This window comes from Oryctolagus cuniculus, chromosome 2 (assembly GCF_964237555.1).
Source record: "Oryctolagus cuniculus chromosome 2, mOryCun1.1, whole genome shotgun sequence".
Classification (NCBI taxonomy): domain Eukaryota; kingdom Metazoa; phylum Chordata; class Mammalia; order Lagomorpha; family Leporidae; genus Oryctolagus; species Oryctolagus cuniculus.
In genome coordinates, this window is record NC_091433.1 from 65,651,257 (window position 1) to 65,664,135 (window position 12,879).

At 46.8% G+C, this 12,879-nt stretch overlaps 1 protein-coding gene across 6 annotated transcripts in view; it reads left to right on the forward strand.

Moving 5' to 3' along the window:
- Positions 1 to 12,879, forward strand: part of STOX2 (storkhead box 2) — a 310,137-nt gene that overhangs the window by 117,770 nt on the left and 179,488 nt on the right. The window contains exon 1 of one of the 6 annotated variants that reach the window (XM_070068329.1): positions 3,898 to 7,625. The exons of 4 other annotated variants lie outside the window; for them this stretch is intronic. The gene's annotated coding sequence lies outside the window, so the exon portion shown is untranslated. Of the gene's footprint in view, positions 1 to 3,897; positions 7,626 to 12,879 lie in introns of those variants that run through there. One more of the 6 variants, XM_051832756.2, reaches the window with a different exon arrangement.

Sequence of the window (12,879 nt, forward strand, 5' to 3'; positions counted from 1 at the left end):
CCAAAGCCAGGAGTGCACAGTTCCTACAGGTCTCCCCCCGTGGGTGGCAGAGAACCCAAGATGTGAATCACCACTGTGCTGTCTACCTGGGGATGGAGCTGGGAGTTGAACCCAGGCACTCCCACGTGGCGTCTTAACTATACTCTGCCAGACGCCTGTGTCTCAGGAAGCTGCATGGGAGCTCAGAGTGGGGGAGGGTTCTGTGGGTGGGGTAGCTGCGGAGGACATGAGCAGACTGTGCCCCAGGGATGGGTGATGTATGGGCAGCTACTGGGGGAGGCACGCGGCTTCCAGCCTGCAACAGCAGTGCGAGGGAGGGAGTGGACGGAATGAGGTCCGAATCTGGGATCCTGGTGCCCTGGAGGTCCTGTAGGAGGTGAGGAGCAGGGGCTAGAGAGAGTGGAGGAGCAGCACCTGGGAGAGCGGTGCCCACCGGGAGGGAAGGGTGTCCAGGGAGAGAGTTGTTCCCCACCCCACGGCAGCACATTTCCCAATGAAGTTTGCCTATGGCTTATTAATTATTATTTGTGTGTGTGTGTGTGTGTGTGCATGAGAGGAAAAGAGACACACTCAGAGACAGAGAAAGAGGGAAGGAGGGAGGGAGGGAGGGAGAGAGGGAGGAAGGAAGGAAGGAAGGAATGTAAGTTAGGTAGAGACTGGGGTTGGGCTAGGGCTGAGGCCAGGAGCTAGGAACACACACACACACACACACACACACACACACGGGGAGAGAGAGAGAGAGAGAGAGAGAGAGTAAGTAAGTAAGCTAGGAAGTTAGGAGGTTAGGTAGGTCGGGACTAGGGCTGGGCTAAGGCTGAGGCCAGGAGCTGGGAACTCAACCCAGGTCTGCATTTGGGATCCAGTCACTTGAGTCATCTTCACTGCCTCCCAGGGTCTGCACTGGCAGGGAGCTGGAGTCCAGAGCTGGGGCTCAAGCCCAGGCACTGTGATGAGGGATGTAGGCATCTTAGCTACCAGGCTAAATGCCTGCTCATAGCTTGTTTAAATCTTGCTCCAAACAAAGGGAGTTCAGTTCCTTTTATTTAGATGCCAGATCAACTCTGGAAAAGAACCGAAGGGAAAGGCAGGTGAGTTTGTTCCACCCATGGCCTTCTGGGGCAGGGGTGTGGCGTCTGTCATACCAGCTGATTCTATTCGCTAAGCCATCTGCTGGCTTTAAGACTGAACAAATGTCTTAGGAATGTTGAGAATGGAAGTTGCAAAGAATGAGTGCAAAGGCTAATAAGACAGGCATAGGAGATGCATTTATAGTTGTAGACCCTAGGGCACCAGGGACAGTGAGCATGCCGAGAGCGCCTGACTATAAATAGAAGGCTGCTAAGAGGCTTGCACGTCCTGAGCTGGTTTCTGCTGAGGCAGAGAGAGCTGCTGTTCACCTGTAGGAGAGACACCGACTCCCACAGGTGAACAGGTGGCCGTTAGGTGACAGTTTAATACATGGGTCCTGTTACCTAAAAGTGTATGCTTTGAACCGACCCCTTATGTCAGCGCCACAGTGCGCCACCCCACCCCACCCCCCGTGAGGACCTTGTTGCAGCGCTGCGTGGTGCAGGGGTCACGGGCGAGATGGAACACGTGACGCCATAATGCGTCCAGTGTGCCCTGCCCTCGTGATCCCTCCAATCCTAAGGTCTCCCAACAGGTGAGTTTGTGGATTAGCATTCCAACAGGTGAACTTTTAGGGGCTCCCTTCAAACCATACCGAGAGGGTTGTTAAAAACACAGCCAATCATCTTTTCTTCTACAAAAGCACTGATATTTTTTTAAAAAATGAATGACCCCACATTTTATTTGCAACTTTCCTTCCAACCCAAGAATTCTCAGTTGTTTCCAAACTCAGTGCTAATGCCTTTTTCTGTTTCAAATTAAAAATTACAGAACATGATTTGTCAGTTATTTTTGCACTTTTAAAATTTAAATTTTAGAGACAATTTAGAGAAAACAGTGAAAATAAACTGTAAGAACTAGTTATAATGTTCTCAGCAGAAGAAAAGAGATTTTCTTGAAGGTCTTTAACAAATATACTCATATTACTTGTGTTCACAGTTGGCAGAATAACTCGAGTGCCTCAGGTTTATTTTTTCTTTCTTTCTGGTTTTAGTAAAAATTTAAAAAAATCTAGATTTTCTTCCCTTCTTTGCATCTTAGTTATTTAAAACTAACTATGCAAGAGAAATTTCAAAAGGGAAGAGACATCATTGAAAATTCCATAGTCCTTTTTATTCCACATTCCTCCCTTCATTTGCCAGTGTGTTTTCCTGTAATTGTGGTTACGGTTGTCCCATGGTGTTCTGTACTTTCGCTTTTATACAGTGAACTTTTTAATGTACAAATCATAGAGTGTAGGTATGAATTCTAAGAAATCATGTTTACTTCTTTAGTCTCATCTGTACACAGTGTTCTTACACCCAGTCTCAATTTCTCATTTTTTTTTTTTTTTAAACCTGACATCATTATTCCATTTGTTGAATTTATATCTGTTGGTGCTGTGGAGTAGAAATCTCTGGGAAAAGTTGTTAGGATGGCAGCCCTCCCTCCCTCCCTCCCTCCCTCCCTCCTTTCCTTCCTTCCTTCCTTCCTTCCTTCCTTCCTTCCTTCCTTCCTTCCTTCCTTCCTTCTTTCCTTCCAAGTTTTACTTGAAAGGCAGTGACGGAGAAGGGGAGGGGGCAAGAGAGAGAGAGAGCGAGCAAGCTTATATCTATGGGTTCACTTCCAAAATGGCTGCAATAGCCAGGACTGGATCAGGCTGAAGCCAGGAGCCAAGGACTCCATCAAGTCTCCCATGTGGTTGGCAGGGCCCAAGCACTTGTGCTATCTTCCGCTGCTTTCCCAGGTGCATTAGCAGAGAGCTGGATCAGGAGTGGAGTAGCCAGGACGCAAACCAGCCCTCATATTCGATGCTGGCCACCACACCACAACACTGGCCCCTATTTTTCTCCTTCAACTCTTATCATTATCCACGACAGTCCTCATAGTCCAGGTGAGAACTTTGTCACTGAGAAAATGAATAAATTAAGGGCTTGTATTATAGCAGAATGGGTTAAGCCACTATCTGTGATTCTGGCATCCCATATCTCAGCACTGATTTGAGTCCCAGCTGCCCCACTTCCGATCCAGCTCCCTGTTAATGCACCTGAGAAAGCAGTGGAAGATGGCCCAAGTGCTTGGGCTCTGGCCACCCAGGAAGGAGAAACCCGGATGGAGTTTCTGGCTGTTGGTTTTGGCTTGGCCCACCCCTGGGCATTATGGCCATTTTGGGAGTGAACTAGTGGATGGAAGACCTCTCTCTCTCTCTCAAACTTTACCTTTCAAATAAATAGAATAAATCTTTTTTAAAAAATTACTGCATCCATATGTGTGAGCTAAGGGACAGATGCCATGTTGCTGCCTTCGATGTAAGGTAAATTGGACCAGAGAGAAATTGAGTAGGAAGGAGTAGGGGGTGTATGGACTGACTATCTTTGGGCTCCAAAACATAACAGTCTTTCTGTGAACTTGTGCAGTCCAGGCATCTGTGTGGAGGAAAAACACTTGGTTGCCTGTAACAGAAGGCTTGACTCATGCTGGTTCACACAAGGAGTCTGTTCCGTTCACAGAAAAGAAAACTGCAGGTGCATGGGAAAGGGGAAAGAAGTAGCCCAATGACATTGTCCCTGTCCTGCTCTTTCATTGTCATTAGAATATTGGCTGCCATATCCTCCATTGTCAGCTGATCTCAGAATGGCTTTGTAGTTCCAGATATCTTTTCTGCATTCAAGGCAAAAAATTTTCAAGAGGACTTTTCATAGTGATTGTTAAGTTGGTACAGACAACCTCCCTTAGAAGACTTTTGAAATGTTTTCCTTTATTTATTCGAAAGGCAGAGGGAGGGAGGGAAGGAGGGATAGGGAGAGAGAAAGAGAGAGATTGAATGAATGAATGAATGAATGAAAGGTGGGGGCTAATTGGGGCTGGACCAGGTTAAAGCCTGGAGCCCAGTACCCAATCTAGGTCTCTCACATGAGTGGCAGGGACCTAAGTACTTGAGCCATCACCTGTTGCTTCCTAGGGTACACGTTAGTAAGAAGCTGGTATTGCAAGCAGAGTTGGGATTTTAACCAGGCACTCTGATATGAGAGGTGGGCAGACCAAGGGGTGTGTTAACCGATGTGACATACGCCCACCCCAACTTCTTGGGTTTCGTCAGGCAGATGAGGTCACCTGCACACTCATCTCCTTCATTGGTCAAAGGAGATTGTTATGACAAGTTAGTGTCTCTTTATAGGGCTGGAAAAGGGGCTCCAAATCAAAGGATCAGGGTTCTGTACGCCAGGAAGAAGTAACAGGGACAGCTGTGAGGAAGGCCGTTGTCCATGATTGCTGTAGGCAGAACCCAGACGGGATGATGGATAAGGTTGGAGGTGGCTGATTAGAAGGACAGAAGCTGTGTGCTTTGTCCTGGCCACAGTGAAGTTGGGGCAAGCTGTCATCTTGACTGGGCTAGGGGGTGGGCTTAGAAATGAGGATCAGAAGTGCAAAAACGTCCAAACAGTCACATGACAGCGACAAAGCCAGAGGTGTCAGCTCAGAGCCAAAGTAAGCTACAGCCTGTGGCGTGTCTGATATTGCAGCGGGAGCCCGGAGCCCTTGTCAGGGTCCAGATGGAGCGAATAGAATTGTGCTGAGTGCCTGCTTTCTGGCTCTGCTTTTTGCCTGGCGGGAGTGTAGGTTACATTTAGAGCAGGCAAGTGGTCGCTGGAGGTATGTGGCAATCTCAAGAGCCTTCAACAGCTAGTTAAAACTCTGGGTGTGGGCACAGTGTTTCAGGGGCTAGCTGATTCTGAGCATTGAACTGGAGATGGGAGAAGAGAATTTCAGGGCCAAGTCGGGAAATTGGCAGGAGTCCCTGATCCAGGACAAGCTTGATTTACTGGGAAGTCACCAAAATAGGAGCTTGGGAACCAGCTTGGAAATGAAGCCTGTTATTTGAGGGCTGGAGGCAGGCTGGCATTAGCAACCTGGGAGCTCTGTGATTAAAAGTGGGAACTTGGGGAGGAACTGTAGCCAATGCTACCTGCTGCAAGACCACGGCGTGTGGACCTGGCTCGGGTTAAAGGTCCCCTGTCTTTGAGTTGGATTTGAAGGTCAGATTGAGCTTACCACAGAAGGAGAAGAAAGAATGTAGAGAGAGGAGGAGATAGAATACACAGGACTTGGAAAGAACCTGGAGCTTGAGCCTTGGTGGCTGGCCTTAGGAAACATGTGGAATCCAGAAGCAGCAGCTGTTTCTGAAGCTAAAATGCCGTGAGTGTGAGCTGAGCTGTGCACAGGGCATTTAGGTGGAGGTGTCGGGAATTGATTATATGCCACTGGGACTTGGCTGCAGTCATCCACCTGGGGTAACCACGGAGACAGCGCAGGGAGAGCACCTGGTGGGTTCTGTGTCCCCTGAAGGTGAAGGCGTTTCCTCCTTGCTCCTGCATCTGAGTGGGAGCGCTGTTTTGTTGTTCAAAATTAACGTCCTGGACATGCAGATGAGATGGTTTTAGTTGTTAGGCTTTTCCGGTTGCTAAGAGTCAAGGTGAGGGTGTGTGGAAACTGCACTGATGGATTCTAGACCCAGCCCCACAGGTCCTTAAAATGGTTGTATTTGTTTCCAGATAATTTTATTTCTCCAAGAGTTCTTTTTCCAGATCACTCAGATTTCTGGTTGATTCTTCCTTCCTAATGTCTTTTAAGTACACCCAATTTACCCCAAACATATGCATTTTCTTATATGTAAAAGTTTTAGGTTCTCCAAGGAGAGAAAAAAGTTCAGAGAACACACCCATCTCTCCAAGACCAGAATGTGTGTTTATCGTTCATTGTGATTTCCATTTATAGGGGTTGTTACTTGTGGAGAATCCACTAGTATTCTTCAGTGATTCTTTCATGAAATTTCCTTAAAAGGGAAAAGAGAAACGTGTCGCTTCTCTCTCCTTCTTTCTGAAACCATGCAGCAAGTGGGAGGAAGGAAGACACTGTCCCATGACATCCATGGTGAAATTATTCTCCGTTGAATAATCTGGCCACACCCTTTACCTTGGCAGGTGTGTGTCTTTAAGGCACAAGGCACCCTTTTTTTCTCTAGTTAAGTTGAAAGTGGCACTTTATATAAGATTTACATAATCGGGAAAAGGAGATTATTAATACCTATGTAATAAAACCTGGCTTCATAAGCTGGTGTAGGACCACCTAAGTATCAGTAGAAGATAGGAGAAAGCTGTTTTTGGTAGTGAAAATGGTTGAATTGTTATTTGAATCTACGATTATTTATTTATTTATTTGAAAGTCAGAGTTACACAGAGAGAGGAGAGTCAGAGAGAGAGAGAGAGAGAGAGAGAGAGAGGTCTTTCATCTGCTGGTTCACTCCCCAGTAGGCTGCAACGGCTGAAGCTGAGCTGATCTGAAGCCAGGAGCCAGGAACTTCCTCCAGGTCTCCTACACCGGTGCAGGGGCCCAAGGACTTGGGCCATCTTTCACTGCTTTCCCAGGCCACAGCCGAGAGCTGGATCTGAAGTGGAGCAGCCAGGTCTCAAACCAGCGCCCATATGGGATGTCGGCACTGCAGGCCAGAGTGTTAACCTGCTGCACCACAGTACCAGCCCCTGAATCTACGATTTTATTTATATGAGTTTCAAAACCTTTTCAAACACATTGGCAAATGTGAAGAACTTTCCAGAACTTAGATGAGTGCTACAGGCAAGCTAACCAAATCATTTATGGATGAAACCAGGACCTTTTGGAAACTGAAGGACAGTATTAGGAATAATTATGCACTAGACAGGTTTTGGGCAAAGTGGGACTTCCAAGCAACTTGGTCTGGATTTCGGTGGTGGCTAACAATTCTCATTGTTCAAGGTTGGGGCGAAACAAACAAAGGTATTTCCTCCTTGCTCCTGCATCCGAGTGGGAGCGCTGTTTTGTTGTTCAAAATTAAGGTGCTGGACATACCAGATGAGATGGTTTTCGTTGTTAGGCTTTTCCGGTTGCTAAGAGTCAAGGTGTGGAAACTGTGCTGTGTGGATTCTGGGCGCAGCCCCATAGGTCCTTAATGACTTCAGTGTGGGTTTTTAATCTCCTGCCCAAGTGTTATCTTACTTGCCCAGACAAGCCACTCACCACTACCGGAGAGTGTGGGAAAATTAACACTGCCGGAGCAACCAGGCAAGGGAAAAAAAAAAATAGTCTGAAGGTGGAAGTGAATTGCATTTGGGATTTATTTTAATGCAATCTGGAAAAGTACAACTTTAAATCTCAGGGCTGCTTAAGGAGAGCCCACACCTTTCCTTAGAGGGAAAAGGGGGAAAAAAAAGAGGATTGAAAACTATCCAGCACACAGCTATCTGTAATGTTTGCGCTAGCTATCAGGAAACCCGAAATGCTGAATGTAATAAAATGTTGACAGCAGTTTTACTTAACATGCGGTGACTCTGGAATCGAACGACATCCTTGGCACCAAAGGAAATCCAGAGAATAAAAGCAGCAGTCGTCAGGATTTGAAGGAAGCCACAGATTATTACCATCTGTACGTTTTACGGGACCCCTTGGAAAACCAGAAACCCAGGACCCAGCCTGCAGAGGCAGTGAGTATACTGAACTCTGGGGTGTGTTGTTAGATGGAAGGAACTTGGAAATCGGTCTGAATTTTTAACCCAAATGCTTCATAAAACCTGACAATTCAGTTTCTTCTAGCGATGGTGGCACTAATAGTCCATTTGTCTCAAATCTGGAGCATCCGGAGGAATTATTTGCATGCCTCGTGTGTGCTGTTGTTTCTATAAACCTTTACCAGGCCTTCATGCTTTTGTGGTTTCTTTGTAAATGTAGCATTATTTGTAAATTGCTCTACAGTTTCAGATTGTTCAGATTATACAATGTGTTTTTGTGTTCTTCATGAAAGCTCTTCATGAAACACATTTAAGTGTTTGGGTTCTGACTTGGTGCATCTCTGAGATCACTTGGTTTGGATTAGCAAAGAGAAGGTGCTTTCTCATGAATCTGTAGTAAATGTCATCAGATGAATTTTGCTTGCCCCATTTTTGATTATTTGACATTGTAACTCGGGCACATAGTGCCCCTGAAGTTCAGACTTGTAGATAGAGATTAAACATAAAACACAAAAGTTTCAGATTACATGAGGATCCTCACAGAGCTCACAGAAAACTGGAACTAAAAGATAAATTTATCATGGTGCAAAATGTTTTAAATCCAAGCATGGCTTTTTTTTTTTTTTTTTTAATGCACATTTTCTGCAAACTCTGTGAAGACTCCTCGTGTATGTGTGTGTGCGTGTTTTAATAAGGGCTTTTATTTGTTTAGAGATATTTGATTTGAACTTATAAAGTTGAGTCCTTGAAAAACTAAATTCACAGCACTGGAGGTTAGGGGAACAGGGAATGAGTTTATTACATTTTATAAAACTTGAATGTGTATTTTAAAATGAGTGGTGGATAAGAGAGACCCATTTATCTAAAATGTTTACATAAAAACAGAGCTGAATCCTATGTAATTGGGATCATTAGGTAAGTTGTTTGACATCTCATTGAGAAATAGAAACTTTCTTAGAAATGAGTTTGGTGTAGAGCCTGAAAATAAAATGTAATGGAATCACTTAAACTTGAAAATAGCAATAAATGGCAGATTGCAAAAGTCAGCCAATTAATTGTCACTCAGTGCTTTTCTACCCAACACATATGGAGGATTGTTTATAAACAGAGAATATTTTTTAATGTGCAGATGAATTTCATGTAATACTTGGCAATTCTTGGCTAGTTTGGCAACATTAAAATTTTAGATCTTTGATACGTACATTAGTTTCTAGATATAAAGTGTTCCATGGATAGATGTGTTTTTTTCTGTGCAAGGCTGTGGTTGTAATGTTTAAGCAAGACATTTTTTCACTGGGATAGTTTTCTTTGGCAATCTGAAATTCGCAAATGATGCAGTGTGGAGCATCTGGCCCGATTACAATGAGAGAGGATGGAAATAACAGAGTTAATTCCCACACCTGTTGACTGCTCAGTTAGCAAGTAAGTTGAGCCTTACACATGAGTTGGAGTGTTTAATTCTGAGAATTACTCTTCCCAACTGTTCACTTTGCGACTACACAGGGCACGCACGTGAGTCTCGCCTGCTGAAGGGCGCAGTAATGTTCGTGCAGTCCATTCCATTTCTCTAGTTAACGATGCAGATTTTTTCAGTTCAAAGGGCAGCCTTGGGGGAGTAACTTAGGCGTCTGTGAAAGGGACCATGAGGCTTGCTGGACGCTTGGGTCCTATTTGATGAATTATTACATCAATACACTAAATAGACCCCAGTGTCCTGAAACTGCTCATAGCATTTCCACATGTTCACTTTGTGTTGCTGGAAAGTATAACTTATTGCAAGAGTAGGCTTGGAAATCTGGGCCTGTGATTAAAGAAAGCTAATGGTCACATGTTTACTACACATTTTGAACGGATCTCAGTGTGGCAAAAAACTTTTGCCAAGTTTATGATGAAAATGTTTGTAATATGCTTCCAATATATGTGTAAGCATCTTAAAGCTTAAGAAAGAAAGTGCTCTGGAGGCAAAGTTGATCTCCCTTATTGCAAAACACACGTGACAAGGAAGCAGGTTTTATTCAGCGGAAGGTATGGTTGGAATTATGTGTTGGGGAATGTTAATCATTTGTCTGGAAATGTTCAAATAGAGGACAGACGTGGGCCCTTCACCTCCCTCCTGCCTTCTTTCTCAAGTGACGTTTGGCATCTTAGCTGCTTCCTGGTGCCACTTTGAGGGGACGCTTCAACCTGTCATGTCCAATGTTGGGAATGTGCTGGTCTCAGCTGCTCCAGCTTGGGTCAGGAGCCGGGCCTGCTCAGCCGAAGCCAGCGGCTCTTCTGCGTCCGTGTGCAGTCCAGGAGTCATTCCCAGCCTTGCTGGGGACTCATCGGCAGGATTAGGGGTAGTCTGGCTACCACGGTGCACCTCTCAGAAACATCCGGGCATTCATGGGACAGCAGTGTGCACCCAAACCACAGGTGGCTCAGGGACCTGCCTGCAAAAGGCTGTATGGTGGCTGGCAGGGAGGGTGACCCCTGGGAACCTCGCTCTGCAGTTAGCTGGCACGAATCCTGGGTGTTGATAACTCCCTTGCCCAAGAATAATAGGCTGTTTTGCTGTTTGGGAAAAAGCGAGGGGAGATGTCACAAAATAGTCTTCTTACAGTAGTGTCTGTTTCATAGTTACAGCTTATATATTAGTAATGCCAGCAGCTTGATTCTCTTTGGCACTTATCCAAAGGACTCGAGACAGTCAGCCACCAAATCACATCGAAAACTTACTGCGGGAAGTCCCACAGAGGGGGTCTGTGCCATGGAAACGAGGAGAGGCCACGTAAAGCGGCAGTGAGTGATTTGAGTGTATAATTAGAGCTAAATTGTGCGGTGTCGGCTGGGAGTGAGATCAAACAGGCTCCCCTCTCTTTCTCAGGGGTGCCCCTCCCACCTCCCCGGAGTGGATACCCCAGGGGAGCTGACCGCAGCTACGGCTCAGACCCTCCTGTGTGCGAGCATCTGTGGGTTCTCTCTGAACTGACTCAGTTTCTCCTTGAGCTACGTCACTGCAGCTCATCGCACGACTTAGAAGACTGCTCTGCTTTCATGCCTTTTAGTTTCCTAGTTCATCAGCGCTCCAGCTGGTGCCCTTCCCACGGTCCTGAAACTGTCCCCTCCCCCCGGCTCTGGGCAGCCTTGCACTTGAGCCTTTTCCCTGGCCTGTCCTCTGTAGCTCTCCGCCACGGTGGTCGCTGCTGGTGTGCTTTCCTCTTGTGCGGCCCCCAGCCTGGGGTCCTGGAAAGTGGCGCTGACCTCGTGTGCCTCTGTGCTGCTGGCAGGGCTGCCGCGTCCCACACTTCGGTATTTGTCAAGGTTCAAGCCCCCTTATCTGCAGATCCTGGCCCGTGGGGAAGGGTAGTTCATCCATTCACTCTGGCTACTTCACTTATCACCCTGGTGGATTCTGCAGCCCCAGTCTCAAACGCTTATGGAGTCGCTGCTGTGTGGGAGGCACTGATCCAAGGCAGACAGCTCCTGCTTCCCGGTCTGTAGGGAGGAAGAGACAAGTAACAGGCCGTCGCCGCGCAGCCTGAAGGGCGCCCCCTAGGGGAAATGCCGGCTCCGCCAGAACCCCTGGCAGACACTCCACCTAGCCTGGAAATGTGCGCCCCAACTCCTCTCCCCACTTCAGACAGAGCACGTCTGAGGGTAAACCGATGCTCCTTGCCTGCTCCCTGCGCAGCCTCCCCCTGGCTGTTTTAGCCTGACAAGCTGGGAGCCAGACCTGACTTCTGATTTCCCCTAAGTTCCTGGCCCAGGCAGGTGCCGGCTTCTGTCAGCTCTTCCTCCGTAATTGCTCTCCACTCTGCTTCCTCTTTTCTTGTCCCAGAGCCACCGCCTGCGGCCAAATTCTCACCACCTCGTTCCTGCACTGTTTAATATTTATAAATGGGTTATTCACTTATTCAGAGAATAGTTTTCAAAATTACCCAAAGTGGTTCAAGTTCATGGTAGGAAAAAATGAGAAAATGCAGATAAATAAGGAGAAAGAAAGAAGGAAGGAAGGAGGAAAACCATGTATTTCACCACTCTTAACATCCCCATCTCTGCTTTGGTATTTAACTTGTTAGACTTTTCTTAATGGTATCTATATATGTAAATATATACAAAATGTGGAAAATATTGTACAAATTGTGGTGATGTTACCTATATTGTTTTATAGCTTGTCCACATCTATAAATATGATTGTCCATGCTTGCATCATAATCTGAAATAATTTGCTCCCCAATCTCTGTACCATCTCAAGGTATTGTGTGCACCGCTGTGTCTTCTTTTTTTTTTTAATTAAAAAATTTTTTTTTAATTTATTTGAGAGACTGAGTTACAGACAGAGAGAGGGAGAGACAGAGAGAAAGGTCTTCCATCCACTGATTCACTCTGCAGATGGCTGCCACTGCCGGAGGTGGGCTGATCCAAAGCCACCTTCCTCTGGGTCTCCCAAGCAGGTGCAGGCGCCCAAGCACTTGGACCATCTTCTACTTCTTTTCCAGGCCATAGCAAAGAGCTGGACTGGAAGAGGAGCTGCCAGGACTTGAACCAGTGCTCATATGGGATTCCAGCACGGTTGGTGGAGGCTTAGCTCACTATGCCACAGCACCGGCCCCACCTGTGTCTTCTTACAGTTTGGTCATTTCTGCTACTCCTATGCTGAAAAAACTCGAGCAGCTTCCTTACTCCAGCGCCCTTTATTCTGGAAGGGTTCTCTGACTTTGTCCGTCATCAGCATTCCTTCCTTCGTTCAGGATAACAGGATAAGATCTGCTGTGTGAACCACTGTCTGTTGGTTACCATTGTTTAACAGCATACAGGGGCCATCCTTTAGGTAGCGGGGCCTCCGGGGTGTATGCAGGTGTGCAGGGCCAGTTCTCAGACCCCATGGTGCCTTGCTCCTCCCCTGGCTCTTTTCTCTCTTTCTCCCTGGTGTCCTTGGATGCCCTGTGGTTTGCCAGGTCCTGGAACTGCATATGAGACCAGAGCAGCCCTGAGCTCTGGGTCCTGATGCAACCATGGGAGCAAATAGATGCTGGCAGGCTCATGGCACTGCGAGGGTGAGGAGGGGCTGCTGTCCATACCGGCACTGGGGTCGGGCTTGCCGTGTGACAGGCACTGACTGGCTAGAGACGGTGATGGCCTAAGCAGGCAGGAGAGCAGGCAGTGCAGGTCTGAGTGGTTGGGATGCATATGGTGCGGCAGGCGGAGGCACCAGGTGAAGCCAGCCCTGGAATCTGCAGCCTGAGGA